The sequence below is a fragment of the Dermacentor silvarum genome, chromosome 7, assembly GCF_013339745.2.
Source record: "Dermacentor silvarum isolate Dsil-2018 chromosome 7, BIME_Dsil_1.4, whole genome shotgun sequence".
Classification (NCBI taxonomy): Eukaryota; Metazoa; Arthropoda; class Arachnida; order Ixodida; family Ixodidae; genus Dermacentor; species Dermacentor silvarum.
The window spans coordinates 123,563,494-123,578,283 of NC_051160.1; positions in this window are offsets into that span (position 1 = coordinate 123,563,494).

Here is a 14,790-nt window from a genome sequence, read left to right on the forward strand (position 1 = left end):
CGCACAATGGATGCTTGCTAGGCGAGTTGGTGGTCCGTAAGTGCTAAAACAGAGCGAAGAAAGACGGGACAAGAAAGAGCACACAACACGAGCGCTAACTTTCAACTATTTATTTCTTGCTGTTGTCATCTATAAATACGCACATGAACCACCAGCATGAAATTGAAAAGCACAGCCGATACAATTCAGCCCTTTGCTGATTGCCAACAGTCTAAAAACTTGACTTCTTTTTTGATAGTTCCAGTGATGCCACGCTCACACACCAGTTATTTGCACGTGCAATATTCATTGCCTCTATGAGCTCCCTAACTCGCTTGTCTTTATGACAGTAGGTAATCTGACTGTTCAAACAAAGGCACCCATGGCCTAGAACTGCCCCGTCACCTAGATTGAGTGCTGCATTGACGGCAGTGCAGGCTACAATGACTACAATGTTAATTATAGCAACCAGGGTCACCTCAGCTGGCAGTGCCATCAACACGGCAAGCAATCTAGGTGACGGAGCCATTCAAGGCAATGCGTGTGTTTGAACAGTCACATTAACCGTCGCAAAGACGAACGGGTTAGGAAGACTATCGAGCCAGTGAATTTTGCACGTGCAGGTAACAGGTGTGAGCGTGTCATCGCTTGCACTATCAGGAAAAGAGCTGCGGTGTACCGGTGTGTGTCAGTCACCCCGATTCTTCTTTTCAGTTTCAGGCTGGCGGTCTGCGCGTGTATATAAACGTGGAAACACCAAGGAATAAACAGTTCAAAGTCAGCACTCGTGCTGCTCTGTGCTTTTTTGTCCAGTCTTGTTTCACTTTGTTTTAGCAATTAGCGTCAAGCAAGGCACATTCGACGAATATGCACAATTTTTATGCGCATACTTGCCATTCGTTTCATCACCGGTGTATTCGTTGTGTTACTATCTTGATTTTTGTATTTATTGTAGTGGCAAGATTAGAAGTACTAAGTAGAGTGAACTAATTGGTTGCTTTATGGTTACACTGTGATAATGCAAACAGTCTGTTTCATGCCTTATGACTTGTTGCTCGTATCTCACTGCTTCATGCAATACTAGTGTCAAGTGAAGGAACAATTTGCTCATTACCACAATTTTAATGCATATACTTGCCGTTACCGATTAGTGACCGGTTGTGTACTCATTGTATTGAACACCTATTTTTATAATTATTTTAATTTGCAAGATTGATTCACCCTACTTAGTACTAGTAATGTTTTTCGTTATACTGTAAGAATGCAAAAAGCCTTAGGCATTCCTTATGTTCTGTTGCGTGTATCTCACTAGCGGCTTCATTCTGCACTAGTGTCCAGCAAGGCGCAGTTTGTCCAAGACGCCTTCCTTATGCGTATACTTCAGTGACTGGTCACTAGTCATTTAGTGACAGGTCACTGGTCACAGTCACTCAAGTCACGCTTTATTGACTGGTTTTCTTCATTGTACAGGTATTACTACCTTCTGTGTTGCAATCATTGTATTTGTATTACTATTTTAGAGTGGATCATAAATGCTCCTGTATGCTTGCCATTACAGCATATTGCGCGTGCTTTTACTGTATACTTTATTTAGCAGCTGCGCCACATAGGCAGTGCAGGGAGGGCAATTTTATTATCATTTCATGGGCACCCGTCTACCATTTACTTTAATACTAGTCATGATCACACTGTTTAATATTGCACATGCATTTACCGATATTGTTGACTACTAACTCGCCATTTCTAGTCGCATAAAAGCAGTGGAATATTTCCTTGTGTTGAAACGTGGCAGCAGTTGTGATCTTTTGTATATGCCTGTATGTCAGTCATAAAACATGGTGTGAAAGAAATAAAGTGTCTGAAATGACAGAAAATGGAGCTTCGCAGGAAATGTCATGAAAAGAACAAAGGTGTGAAAGAATAGAAAATTTGGTGACGGAAAATGGAGCTTCACAGAATTGTTCTGTTAGTTGCCAACAGAAAAACAAACACAGCAAACTGAATTTCACAGACATTTTCTAATAGTAGCAAGCATGAACACTTGTGAAATGACAGAAAAATGCAAGGCAGAAAAAATGGCTTAACAGAAGCTTTCGGTCAATTTCACAGAAATTCTCTGCTAGTTGCAAACAGAAAAAAACTTGTCAAATGACAGAAAAAAGCAAAAACAGGAAACGTAGTGTAACAGAAAGTTTCTGTCAATTTCACAGAAATTCTCTGTTAGTTGCAAATAGAATGAACCTGTGAATTGACACAAAGAAGCAAAAAACAGAAAACATACCGAACAGACATTTTCTGGCCGGCAGCTGCCAGAAAAATTTCAGTTTTTTTGAATAAAAATTTCTTACAGTGCAGCTGTTGAAGAGGTCTTCCATGTTTAGGAAGCTGCTTTTTAAGTCAGATCATGTTGTTCTCAAACGGAACGCCTTAATGTATCCACAGCACCATGCTGCTTCATGTCATAAGAAAGGTGCAAAAGGTAGTGGACATTACATGAAATTTGCTCTTTTACATACAACTAAAAAAAACCACCGACGAGATGTTTAAGAAGTTCTGGAGCATAGTCAGCATGCAATGAGCAAAGCTGCTTGTTGGCAAGAATGGACATGGTTGCATGAAGAAACAAAAGGTTTTCATACCAGTCGTCAGGTAGAGTTACCATGAAAAGGAGGGGCCCCGTATAAAAAAAGAAAAATTCGTGATTCCACAACCTTCCAACGGTGCAGTTCATCTAGGCGACAACATTTGCGTGGAAATTAACTCGGAATGTACTGACGTAAAGTTTCGCTCAATTCATTTAAGTTTGCTCTGTCCAAAGGGCCAAGACGAACTTTCAAGGAACCAGATAATAACAGAGACAGCACCTTTCTCATGACACCGAGCAGAACAAGGTGCATGTAGTCCAGTGGAATATCTTGAACCGTGTCTATTGGTAAATAAAGAATAACAGAAACCCCCTTGTGGTGTTCATGATGCTGCTCTCGGAAGCTTTTATAAGTGCGCAAATTGCAGTTTGAATCTAAAAAGACTACTTTGCCGTTGACATACAATCGCTTAACTATACGCTTTGGGCACCCACTTTATTTACCCTTTGTAAGCATGATGAATGACCTTGCTGGTGCATCGCAGATAATTTCCTTCAGCGTAACTTTAACTGATGTGTTGTTCGCCAACACACCCTCCAAGAGCAATATTTGAAGTGCATCAACAAACGACTTTAGGAACAAATTGGCCGAGAAAGGTTTGGAATTTCCAGCATATGTACCAATGCCAAATATTTGGTTATCCCCACCTATGAAAAACGCACTGGATACGTCATAAATGTGTTTATGAACTTTTGGCCAATGGCAAGCCATCCACATTAATTTGAATGAGGAACAACAGATGGAATGCTGTTGGCAAACTGGAGTGCATATTGCAGTCCTGCAGCAAGGCCAACATGAGCATATTTGCCTGCAGGTACACATTGATTGGCAAACTTGTCCCGAGCGTTGTGTGGGGTTTCGCGTTGCGCGGACATCTTTGGGTAGTTCAGGTGGGCGACTCTGCTTCTGAAAAATGCTCAGTAGACCAGTTAGGGCCTTTCTTTCGATGCCGTTCTCTACAGCCCACCTTTTCAGTGAAAACAGAAAAAAATACTTTCTTCGTGCTGAACGTCTGGTGTGCCCTTTGTCCGTTAAGCACATGCTGTTGTAGAGGGAGCAGCATATCCAGTGTTGGTATTTGATGCTGCAGAATTAGTGAGACCAAGACTCGAATAAACTGCATCTGCTGGTTCACTTGGTACTGTAGCATTTGATGTGGTATGGCTCTGTTCAGTAACACAAACTGGGGTGCAATCTTGTACGCGTTCCAAAATGGAACGGAGGCGGTCCGTTCCATCGAGCCGCACACGATTGGTCAATTTGAACCGTGAGCCGCACGATGGGTACTTTGAATCGTGACGATCAAATTGACCAATCGTGTGCGGCTCGACGGAACGGACCATCTCCGTTCCATTTTGGAACGCGTACAAGATCGCGCCCATGAATGCGCAATACTCTGATGTGAAGTTCGGCAGTCTGTACTTAACGAGTCCTCTGTGCCCAAGAGGGCATCAACGAGCAATTTGTAGACCTGATTTTTCCTGTTGCTTTTTCTTGTGGCAGTTTGCGACGATGCCTGTGCATAGTTCTCAAAGGACAGAGGTGATTGAAGTTTAGTGGAAATTTGGAGGCCATAGCAGAGTGACCACCGGGGCTTGCCTACACCACTGCACTATGTGTAGAAAGATGCAACAAATTAAACCAAACCGAACAAATTTGGATCAGAACAACAGCACTAAATGTGTAACTCATTAGGGCTGCTGTGTAATTGAAAAATAATTTTTAAGTGTAAAAGGTGCATTCATGCTAATTTCCTACATATCCAGCCAAGCTTTGTCACGACTCTGTACGCTGTGAGAACCGCATGTAATCTTATATTCAGCAAGGAGGATAAAATTCATGTTGGGAGGATAGAATGGTAACATGCGATAGTACTATGCTAGAACTTTAAATATGATAAAAGCCAGTGAAATGAACAAATTGAAATGATACTACAGTCTTGTTCAGCCATGATATGACTAACCTCTAATAAGTAACGAAGAATGATTTCGACCCGAAATGAGGCTTTCCCAAGGTGAGGCTGATGGAACACAGGAGGGCTAATAACTATGCAAGAAAGACGTGTTAGAAATCTGTACAGAAACTACTATGCACCATGTGCATTTAACCTGCATGTTTAACAAAAATCTGCTGGTCCTGATAACGACCTTGCTTCTTTGTGGCTTTATACAAACTAGCTTAGCTGGTTTACCAGAAAAGAACTTCTGATAATTTCAAGTCTGTGCAACGATAAAAAGAATTCTCCTAATGTCTTTACAACTACATGGCTTTGTCAAACGAGCTGACCATGATAAGAAATGTCCCAGTTTAGCCCGAAATGCGAAGCAGTGATTGCGACAGCAACTGACGAGACAGCTATAATGAGTACTATAATAAGTAAATTTAGCATCTGTAGGTGTTAGGTTTTAGCGCCAGCGTAAATTATAGTATACCTTCGCTCACCTATTAAATTTCCATCCTTGGTGTCGTGCGCCAAAGCAAACACGAACACATCTCACTCAATGACAAGGGAAACTCGTAGGAAGCTGGCGTGATTAAGCGAGGCAGCAGCGACAAGCAATCGCTTCTTGCTGCTTCAAGCTACAACGAGTTTCCAGCTTAAGCGACCTTTGACAGTATAGATGCGCGGGAAAGGGCTCATACCCTACATACGCTGCACCAGCAAAATTTATCCTGGAGTGTCCCTATAACTGCTTTCAGAATAATAATTTTTAAAAATATCGCGCGAGGGTTGACTCTAGTTTCAATAAGAATACAATGACAATATAGGGATGCAACAATGTCTTAATTGGAGTGAGACAGTGTGGTATGAATGTCACCTTGTACAGCATGTCGCACACACGTCAGAACATACGCCGGCCCAAATGATAGCATATACGAGGAAAAAATGTGGTTGATCCCTCTTATATAGGAATCGGTATAGAACACGAAAGTGAAACGTGTCTTCACAGAAGTAGTGTAATGTTTATTGCACATTGATATATAATGTCTATTGGTGTTTTGTGGCTAAAGCGCCCTTAGGCGTTGATGCACCCACGCTGACGCCTGGTGGCACGTCTCCTCCATCACGACTACCAACGTCGATGACCATGAGCAACCGTCGTGCATATGGAAGCTGCACTACGCTGCACACGCTAGCACAACGCGAAAGACGAAGCACGTAACTGACACACTAATACAACGCGCAAGACAAAGCACGTAACTGAATCGTCACCGAGTCAAATCAGCGCGTACAGCGCGTCGTAATTGCAGCCTCCGCGATCAACTTCAGAAACATTTTCAGAGCTAATTGCGGAGGCCACGCTCCGCTGTGCTGAGTACGGTGAACGCCACCTAGATGGCGTTGGTAGTGCTTCTTGATGCCAGCGTCCCTTCGAATGCTGGCATCGAGGCGTCGTAGTGCTGAGACCACCGAAGCGTTCACTGTCGGTGCGCGTTAGTGTCATAATGCAGTACTTCTCTTTTCTGCTCGTAGGCGGCGGCACCGCCCCGAGCAAGAGCGCGGGTACACGGAGGAGTGTTAGATATATAAGGCGCGTCTGTGTAGCTCTCTGCAAATGCGTTTGTGGCGCAATGGGTTAAACGCTCGGCGATCTATCGTCGCGGACCGAGAGGTCGTGGGTTCGATTTCCGAATTTTGCATGTTTGTGGAACTTTTTCTTCTGGTTTCTTTCTTTGTATTATGTTCGTGTACATTGTAAGCTGACGTATTTCCGTGACGGAAATACGTCAGTAAAGTCTTGGTGGACCCCGGCATAAAACACTTTCGTGTTAAAAAAACAAGCACCGTGGTAGGGCAACCATCATGTGTGAGAGGTGCTGCCATTGACATAAAAATGCCTATAAAGTCCCGTTATTCGAGCCTTACGTGGTTTTACTATTGATCTTGCAATCGCGCTTACGCAATGAAAACGCAAACGGCAGACGAAGCTTTAACAATGGCTCAACTCCAATGCCACCTTTTGAAATACATGTAAAACACAGAAATCCTCTTGTGAGATAACCCATGGACCGATTTTTATGAAATCGGTTAGTTTAAAAGAAAAAGTTAAGTGCTAGTGACTGTTGGAAGCAGAATTTTGATTTCAGGTCGGATGGCCTTAAAAGGCAACTTCAAAAATTGGTAAGTTTGAAAAAAAAGACCGCATATCCACGAAGTGAATGATGATGAGTGGGCGAAGCACCGGAGGATCATTCGGGTAACCGTGAATACCCCTTACATTGCTCACTCGAATATTCAAACGAGTGACAACAAATGTGTGCAGTATATAGAATGTTGTTTTATTGGTCGTATATGGTATTGAGGTACGGACTTTGTTTTCCCTTCATTAAGACTGACTTGTTATCAGCACAGCTTCACGACGACGCCGTCAAGCGGACCCAGAGGCGGTGAGAGCGCGGGAAGCGGCGGCAAACCCGGTAGCCGGAGCTTCGCGTACATATACTATATATATACATATACGTATATATGTATATACTTATATGTATATGTGTACAGTATATGCAGTGCTTATATAGCCCTTGTGCACCACAGCGCCCCTGGCGGTCTCCATGCAAACCAGAGCTACAGACGGGACAATGGCCGACGAGGGACAAGGCTCGGCCCTATGGTGCTACGCCCCTAAAAATACAATCGCGAAGTTTAAGAATTCATAGCTCGGCACCAAGAAGAGATATCGCTGTTCTGCAAACTGGATCTGCTGGAACATCCAAAGCAGACATTTTGATGTGAATTTATGTACACATTACGTGAATTTCTTACGTTGTTTTTAAGGACTTCTCAAGAATTCTACAGACGTAAAATAGGTTTATTTGAGAGCCATGTATAATATATCAATTTTCTCCTCTTTAGATGTACTATTAGGTGCAACTTACGGACTTACGTTATCGAAATGCATTGACGAGCAACACAGTTTTACACTCGACAGTTTCGTTTCCTGCGAAATCTGCAATTCTTAATAAAAGTTCGGCAATCTAAATTGAAAATTCACCACCAAGAGTCACTGGATTTTTAGCTTTTTTTAAAGCAACCAACCTCATTAAACTTGGTGCAGTGGTCGCCGAGAAAAAACGCGTTTTCTTTTTTCATGTATTTAGATGGGGGGAACTGAGCTAAATCTTCCTCTTAAGCGACACGGTTATCACCGAGTGCGCTTGACCAAAATTTAGTAGGCGATTGCGCAAACAAAACGCCAACGGCACATGTACTAAGTTTAAACGATACGGCTAATGACTACGAGCGACTGGCAGAAACAGTCAACTGAGACAAACTTTCACTGTTAGGTACTAAAATATACGACCGCGTGCGAACGAGCAATTAAGTCAGCGCAAACATTTCTATCGTCACAGACAACTGAGACAAAGATCAGAACAACATACTAGCATGCAACGGATCTAGTATAAATAAGCGAAGTCCAAGTCGCTCAAAAGTTTCGTTTTCTAAGAAACGTGCATGACAGTTTGGCGCCAACAATATACCAGCCCTAAAGGGACACGTGGTAAAATTCAGCAGCGGGGCCGGTCATCACGTGCAGAGACTAGTGCACCGATCGTGATATAAACGCCAACAAAAATTCAGTTGTTTCAAATGTACTAGTATTCCGTTTTTTACGATTGCTTTGGCAATGACGGTTAGACAAAACGCAAACAGAGCTGGAGCAAGGCGGCATGCCAGTGGCAGTGCCTTTCGCGAATGATAATGATTATTATTATTATTATTATTATTATTATTATTATTATTATTATTATTATTATTATTATTATTATTATTATTATTATTCACTGTTCGAGGAAAACAACGACAACTCTCGCGGCCCGTGGGCTACATTGCAGTTTGCAGTTAGTGGCTATAAAGTTTCGCCTTCCGAGATTTTTTTCAAGATCTCGGCGCTGTACAGGAACAACGTAGCACAGAGTAGGATCAGAACCTTGTAGAAAAGCAGTACGACGCGACCAAACGCATTATTTATGAGTACGGGAGCACAACGTATGGTCAATCACCGATTGATGTTACCGCGTTGCCGCAAACATTACTGCAGTCTAAGGGGACGAACACTGCCTGCAATTCGATTACGCGAAGACATGACGACACGTTAGTTGAAAATGTTACAGGGCAGCTAACAGAAAAACACTGATTCCATGAACTGCCACTTACCTCTTCATAGGCGTAAGAGGCGCCGCGGAGTTGAAGCTCACGGAATCACAGAAAACGTGACCATCAAGTTCACAGAAAACGCGCGAACTGCGCATGTAGCGCACTAACCTTCGGCGAGTCGATGGGGCGGCTCACACTGACGGCACAGGTGCGGCCTACAGGTCTACAGAGAAGGGTAAATAGATGCAATAAAACGGCGATGTCAAGTCATGTGACCGGCCACGCGCAAGGCGCGTATGAAACAGCCAGTGGCGATTCAAATACTCGACCATTCGACCAATTCAACTCAGTAAAAGTAGTCACTGCTCTTTTCTACTGCAGGGGTTGATGTACTTGGCTCTCTCGACATGTTGGCAGAGCGCATTCGTATACGCGGCTGACGCCGCGAAGCGAGCCCCCTTCGACCCTTTTCTCTGTCTCAAAAAAAAAAAAAAAAAAAAACAGCTGCTGCGCGACGGAGCGGGCAAGATTGACTTGATCGCCAGATTTGCAGAAGGTGTTAACGCACAGTTGTTCCGGTGGTTTGCCTACAACTCTGTGCACGTTTTCTCCCGATATGCTTGTGCAGCTTGGGTCGCTCATTGCAACTTCTACATTGATCGTCTTGAATAGAAGTTTGATCTGAGTGCGGTAGTTTATGTTGCTCTGTGACATGCCTTTTCGGATTAGCTTGATCACGTATTACATATTGGGCCGATTTTTCATGGCTTCATTTTTCTTACGTGAAGCTTATAGTTTTCTTCTTCCATGCATGGTTGTCGTTCTGATCGGTTCTTTCTCCGGTTTCGCAATGGAGTACGCGGGCCACGTTTAATAAATTTAGCAAGAAAGTACGGTAGTCTTTTGGAGGAGGTTCGATAAGGTTGTTTTTTGCTACCGCAGTAGAAAACGTACATGCATGAATGTCAGGATTTAGGGAGACGAGGGGCTGCGGAACAGCTTGCTTTCGGCTTTATTCCCGCATAACTTGGACCGAGGCAGAGTTTGGGTACCTATACATAAATGCGGGCCTATAAATTATTGCGAGTACTATATTTAAGGCAAAGCATGGAGGTAGTATGCGCGGATCTGCATTGTATGAAGTAGTGGAATAAGCAAAAACGAAGAGGCAGTTAATTGCTTCATTTGTGGTTACATACATCGCTACGCCGGCCGCGCGGGACCTTGCAAGTGTTGATCCTACGTATGTTCAGTATGGGACATCCCGTTGAAGACATTCTTCGGACAACCGAATGCACATAAAGAGCTTTTTTGTGTATTTCGCGTTATATTTTGCAAATTTCCTTCTTTGCTACTTGCTGTATCTAGGAGAAAGGAGGAGGGCAGTTAAACTGTCTCTTAGCTTCCTGAGTCTCCTGTTTTGTTCAGAAATGCTCATGTCATGGAATAGTACAGATAAAGAAAACATTGAATTTAGTGAATTATTACCATTGGCCAATCGTGGGTGGAAAAAGTTGATTAAACATTATATTTGCTGAACTATTTAAATAGTTGAACATCAAGTTCATCATAAACATGTTTTAGATGCACAGTCATATCGATGAATTGCAGCCTTGTTGATACAACCAGTTCGGCGTAGGGGTCCATCATTTGCGCTTTCCCTAAACTGTGCATTTCCATGGGGAAAACATGTCGAAAGGTACATTGTCTTCAGAGGTCGGCCGTAGGTATGGCATGGTATAAGCGTTGATTTCAAAGGATTTTTTTAGAGTCCGTTCGAGGTCATCTCAAAATAGGCTGGCGTCTTCACAGCTAACAAAACATTGTTCAATTGTCTTTAGCAGATCACAAAGATAACAGTGAACAGAAGAGACAAAGATACCCTTTTTCAGTAGATATGTTTTTACCAGTAAGGTCTCACTATTGAGTTTGAAGAAGAATGTTTTACAGCATGGGGATTACTGGGTGTATGAAGACTCACAAAATTTTAAAAGATTGCCCGTGGCAGGTAGCATAATTCTTATCATTGAGCTGAGTTATTCGAAAAGGCCGACATTATTGGCACGAGAAGTCGAAACACATATTCAAATATTAAGAAAAATTTTACTAACGTAAAAGTTATACATTATACATTGTACACCCTTTATACATTTTAGGAATTTGTTATAGTAAATTGTGACTTAGCCATTCAATGTATAGTGACCAGTGTAATGCAGGCGGAAATAGCATGGACACTAAATCATTGTACAACGTTTTACGCTCCGCGGAGCACTAGTATTCAGTGGAAAACGGAACTCTCAGGAAACCAACCGCCAAGTAAACTTCTTGAATGAACCCCTAGGAGCATAAACGTGTAGAAAAACTTGAAGAGACCACTAAATCAGGTAAAGCATTAAAAAAAGTAGCAGTTTCGCCCGAAAGGCGAAGCATCAATTGCGATATCAAATTAGTAGAGATCTATACGGAGTCAGGATAGTAGTTTTATCGGCTGTATAAACTTGGACACATTCGCTTACCAACTGAATTAACAAGCATGTTGTCAGCGCGCACATGCAAACATGAATAGATCCTTCTTGATGATTGCAGACAACCGCTGTCAAAACGCTGGTGATAGCAAGCTTGGCAGCAGCAGTGAGCGAAGGTTCGTGCGGTCTATCGCTTCAACGGAAACTGACCGGCAAAATCCTAGCGCATACAAAGGTAGGAGCTGTGTGCGGATCGCTTTCAAGATAGGGTGCGCGTTACCCGGTAGCCCGCAGCCGCGCAAAGTACAAGTACGCACTTTACTGGCAGAGCAGAATCCTCACCCCCTATCAACCGCTTTCCTTCTTTCGCGTGCAAGAGCTCGTCGCCAGTTCCCCTTGCACCCGGTCGCAAGATACCCACTTGGTGCCACAGCACAACGTCGCCACCCTCCCTCCCTTCCATCCCCCACGGCCTTTCGCGCGACTGAACACGTCGCGTTTGCTCTCCGCTGTGCGTTCTGTCTTCGTGAAAGCGCGCGTTCCTCGCGTGCTTTCACTCGCACATACAGCATACGGTGCGCGGGGACGATCTTATCCCCCTTCGACTTTATGTGGAACCTCACGGCCACGGCGACGGCAGACATCCGCTTGGAGTGTTCATGCATCGCAATAAAAGTGCGATGCATGAATTACAAAATCGTAGGATGTGAATTATAGCGAAAAAAATAAGAAAAGAGTCACTATATGCCAGACATTATATGTTCTAAGCCCAGCCCACCCTCAGTAACTGGCCTAAAGAAATCGTCTCGCCTCATGTGCTCAAAAGTGGAATACCATGCGAAAGTTGCAAAAATTCGATGAAAGCGTGGAACGTAGAGCCTGGTACAATGAATAACTTGCAATTCGTAGTCATTTTTTGTTGCCAGCTACTCATTGCAGGCTTCGGCTTTTCCTTAAATAGAAAGCCGGCATGGAACGTATGTCGTAGCGTAATTTAGCATAGCCTAAACCCGTTCTTTCAGTAGTGTGCGCTTAATTTAAAAGCGTCTAGCGGCACTAAAAATATTTGGAGGAAGGTTAAAATTTCGCAAAAAAGAACGGGGACAAGCCGAAGGAACACGCAATACACCACAAACGCAGACTGCCAACTGTTCATTCTTGTCAATCAAAGCATAGACTATTTCTTGCAATAACCCAAGCACGTGACCGCATTGTCACTCACACATGTGCCGATAACATGGGATAATTCTGCAGACTAAATTTATGTAACACTGCCGGCACCGAATGAACCGTAACGCTCGCCGACCTATGCTACGCAAGTTTTTGCGATGATTTATGCTACACAAAGCAACAAAGACGGCATATGTCTCGTAACGGTAACCGCAAAAGATAATAGATCATAGCAAATGAAGATCACAGCAAGAATTCGTGTAGCACAGATCGGTGTACGTTGCAGATTTATTCGGTGCAAACGGTGTCACCCAGTTAGTATGCAGAATTTTCTTATGCTACCGGCACAAGTGTGAGTGACGATGTGGTCACGCGCCTGTGTTCTTGCTTGAAATTGCCTACGAGGAATAAATTTATTTATTTATATATTTATTATTTATTTTAAATACTGCTGCTCACCTTCGAAAGCGTGGCAGTTTGACAGTTGGTAGTTGGCACTCGTGGTGTTTTGTGTGTTCCTTGCGCTTGTCCTCGTTTTGTTATTCGAGCAGTTTAAACTTCCTCGAAGTATAAACCAACAGGCCCGAAAGAACGTTCTACTCTAAGATACTTTGGCGGAACATCAGTCCACTCAATGCCTGCAAACTGTTCTGGCTCGCACCATGAGCGAAACCTTTAAGACTAAACTTTTCAAGGAGTTCATTCGTGCTGCTGATACGCTGCCAAATTTCTCTGTTGTCAATACTGACTTTTCAACATTGGGCTTATCCGTGCAGAAGAACGCTAGATCATCTCCAAAAGCTGACACCTTTACCTCACTACCTTGTACATATTTAAGCCATGGATGTAACGGCTTAAATATGCATAGCGGTTTCAGGTAAAGGCCGAAAAGTTGTGGAAAGATCGGTCATCCTTGTATTAGCGAAGAATAAATAGAAACGGGTTCGGAAAGATGATAAATAATAACTAAACGAGCAGAACAATGGGTGCCGCAAAGCCTTACGCCTTTAAGCACAGCGAAGCCATCATTAGCGTGTTCCAGCGCCTCCTCTACTTTTTAAATGGCAGCCAGATGCGGCCGATCTAACGGTTCACCACTCTCTCCAATTACCCTTTCCTACTCTCTCCCGTCGGCTAGCGCTCGCGCCTGCTTTACGGTCGTTCGGAAGAGTAACTAAAGCCCCTTGATCTTGAAACTAGCGACACTATACCCCCCCGCGCGCGCTTTCCTGCTCAATTCTCCTCGGATTTCTCCCCTTCCCGGGCCGACGCGGTGCGCACGGCACGTTGAACCCTCCAGTGGCTCGCTCCACTCGCATGAGCGTCAATGCGTTTGCTTGCTTCCTCGGCATTTTGAAGCGTTGTATGGGAGTTTACCCCTGTGAAACTGTCATAATGAAAGTACGCTTCCGATAGAACGTCCTGACTTTTTTCTTTTGAAGTCGCTTCGATAAATGCAAGCAGAAGCGCTTCGAAAAAATGAGCACCAAGCAGTGCCTGAGCGGTTTGCCTCTGACGCCACTTGGGCTGTCGGTAACGCGGAGGTGTATTGAGCGCATATAACGTAAGCAGCGTAAAATTGGCACGATAATTTCTTTCATAATCGTGGCTCTTAAAAAGCTCAAAGAACGTAACAAAGAAGAAATGTTAGTTTATGTAAAGTTAATTCGCCGAAAGTAGTGGGCCAAAAGCCTTTATACCAATGCCACTGTGCGAAATAGATGCTGTGTTTGCGAAAGAGCCAATATAGATCGAACTTCATAAGCCTATATGCAGGAAAGAGGATGATTGTTTGGTTTAATTCAACAAAACAATTCTTATTCGGACTTTTTTCACAATGAAAATCGCTACCAGCGTTTTATAACTGATGGCACACGAAACCACAGAAGGATCTAGGCGGCGTCGAAGGTTGCGGAACGGACAAGTAGGAGTTTCGAAAAAAGTACCGCGTTAACTACGGCATATATGGCAAATAAAGTGTAATATTCTCCGTATTTCAGCGCTGTATGTGTGTATTACTTCGTTAATCCCTGTTCCACATGACGTTCTCATTCCTAACAACTGTATTTCGCCGTCCATTGTGTTTATGTAATTAAGGTACGAGGACGAATGCTATAATTAATAAGTATAACATCATTCAATTGTGCCTTACGTGTTTTTTAGCATTTCTGGGGAACTTCACACCTCTTTGTCGGGAGGTTTCTTTCCTTTGGCCCCGGCCAATCTCAGAACAAATAAGAAAATGCGTTGGGCTTCAATTTTTTCTTTCCGTAGGCTTGCAATACTTCCGGCTAAATTTGATCGTGCGTAAAATGCAGCTGAAACATGACAGAGATCTCTGAGTATACGCATGGTAAAAAGCAAATTTCTTCCATTTGAATTTTTTTACACCCCTGGAAAGCAAGACAGCACAATCAGGCAGATTATTATTATACAT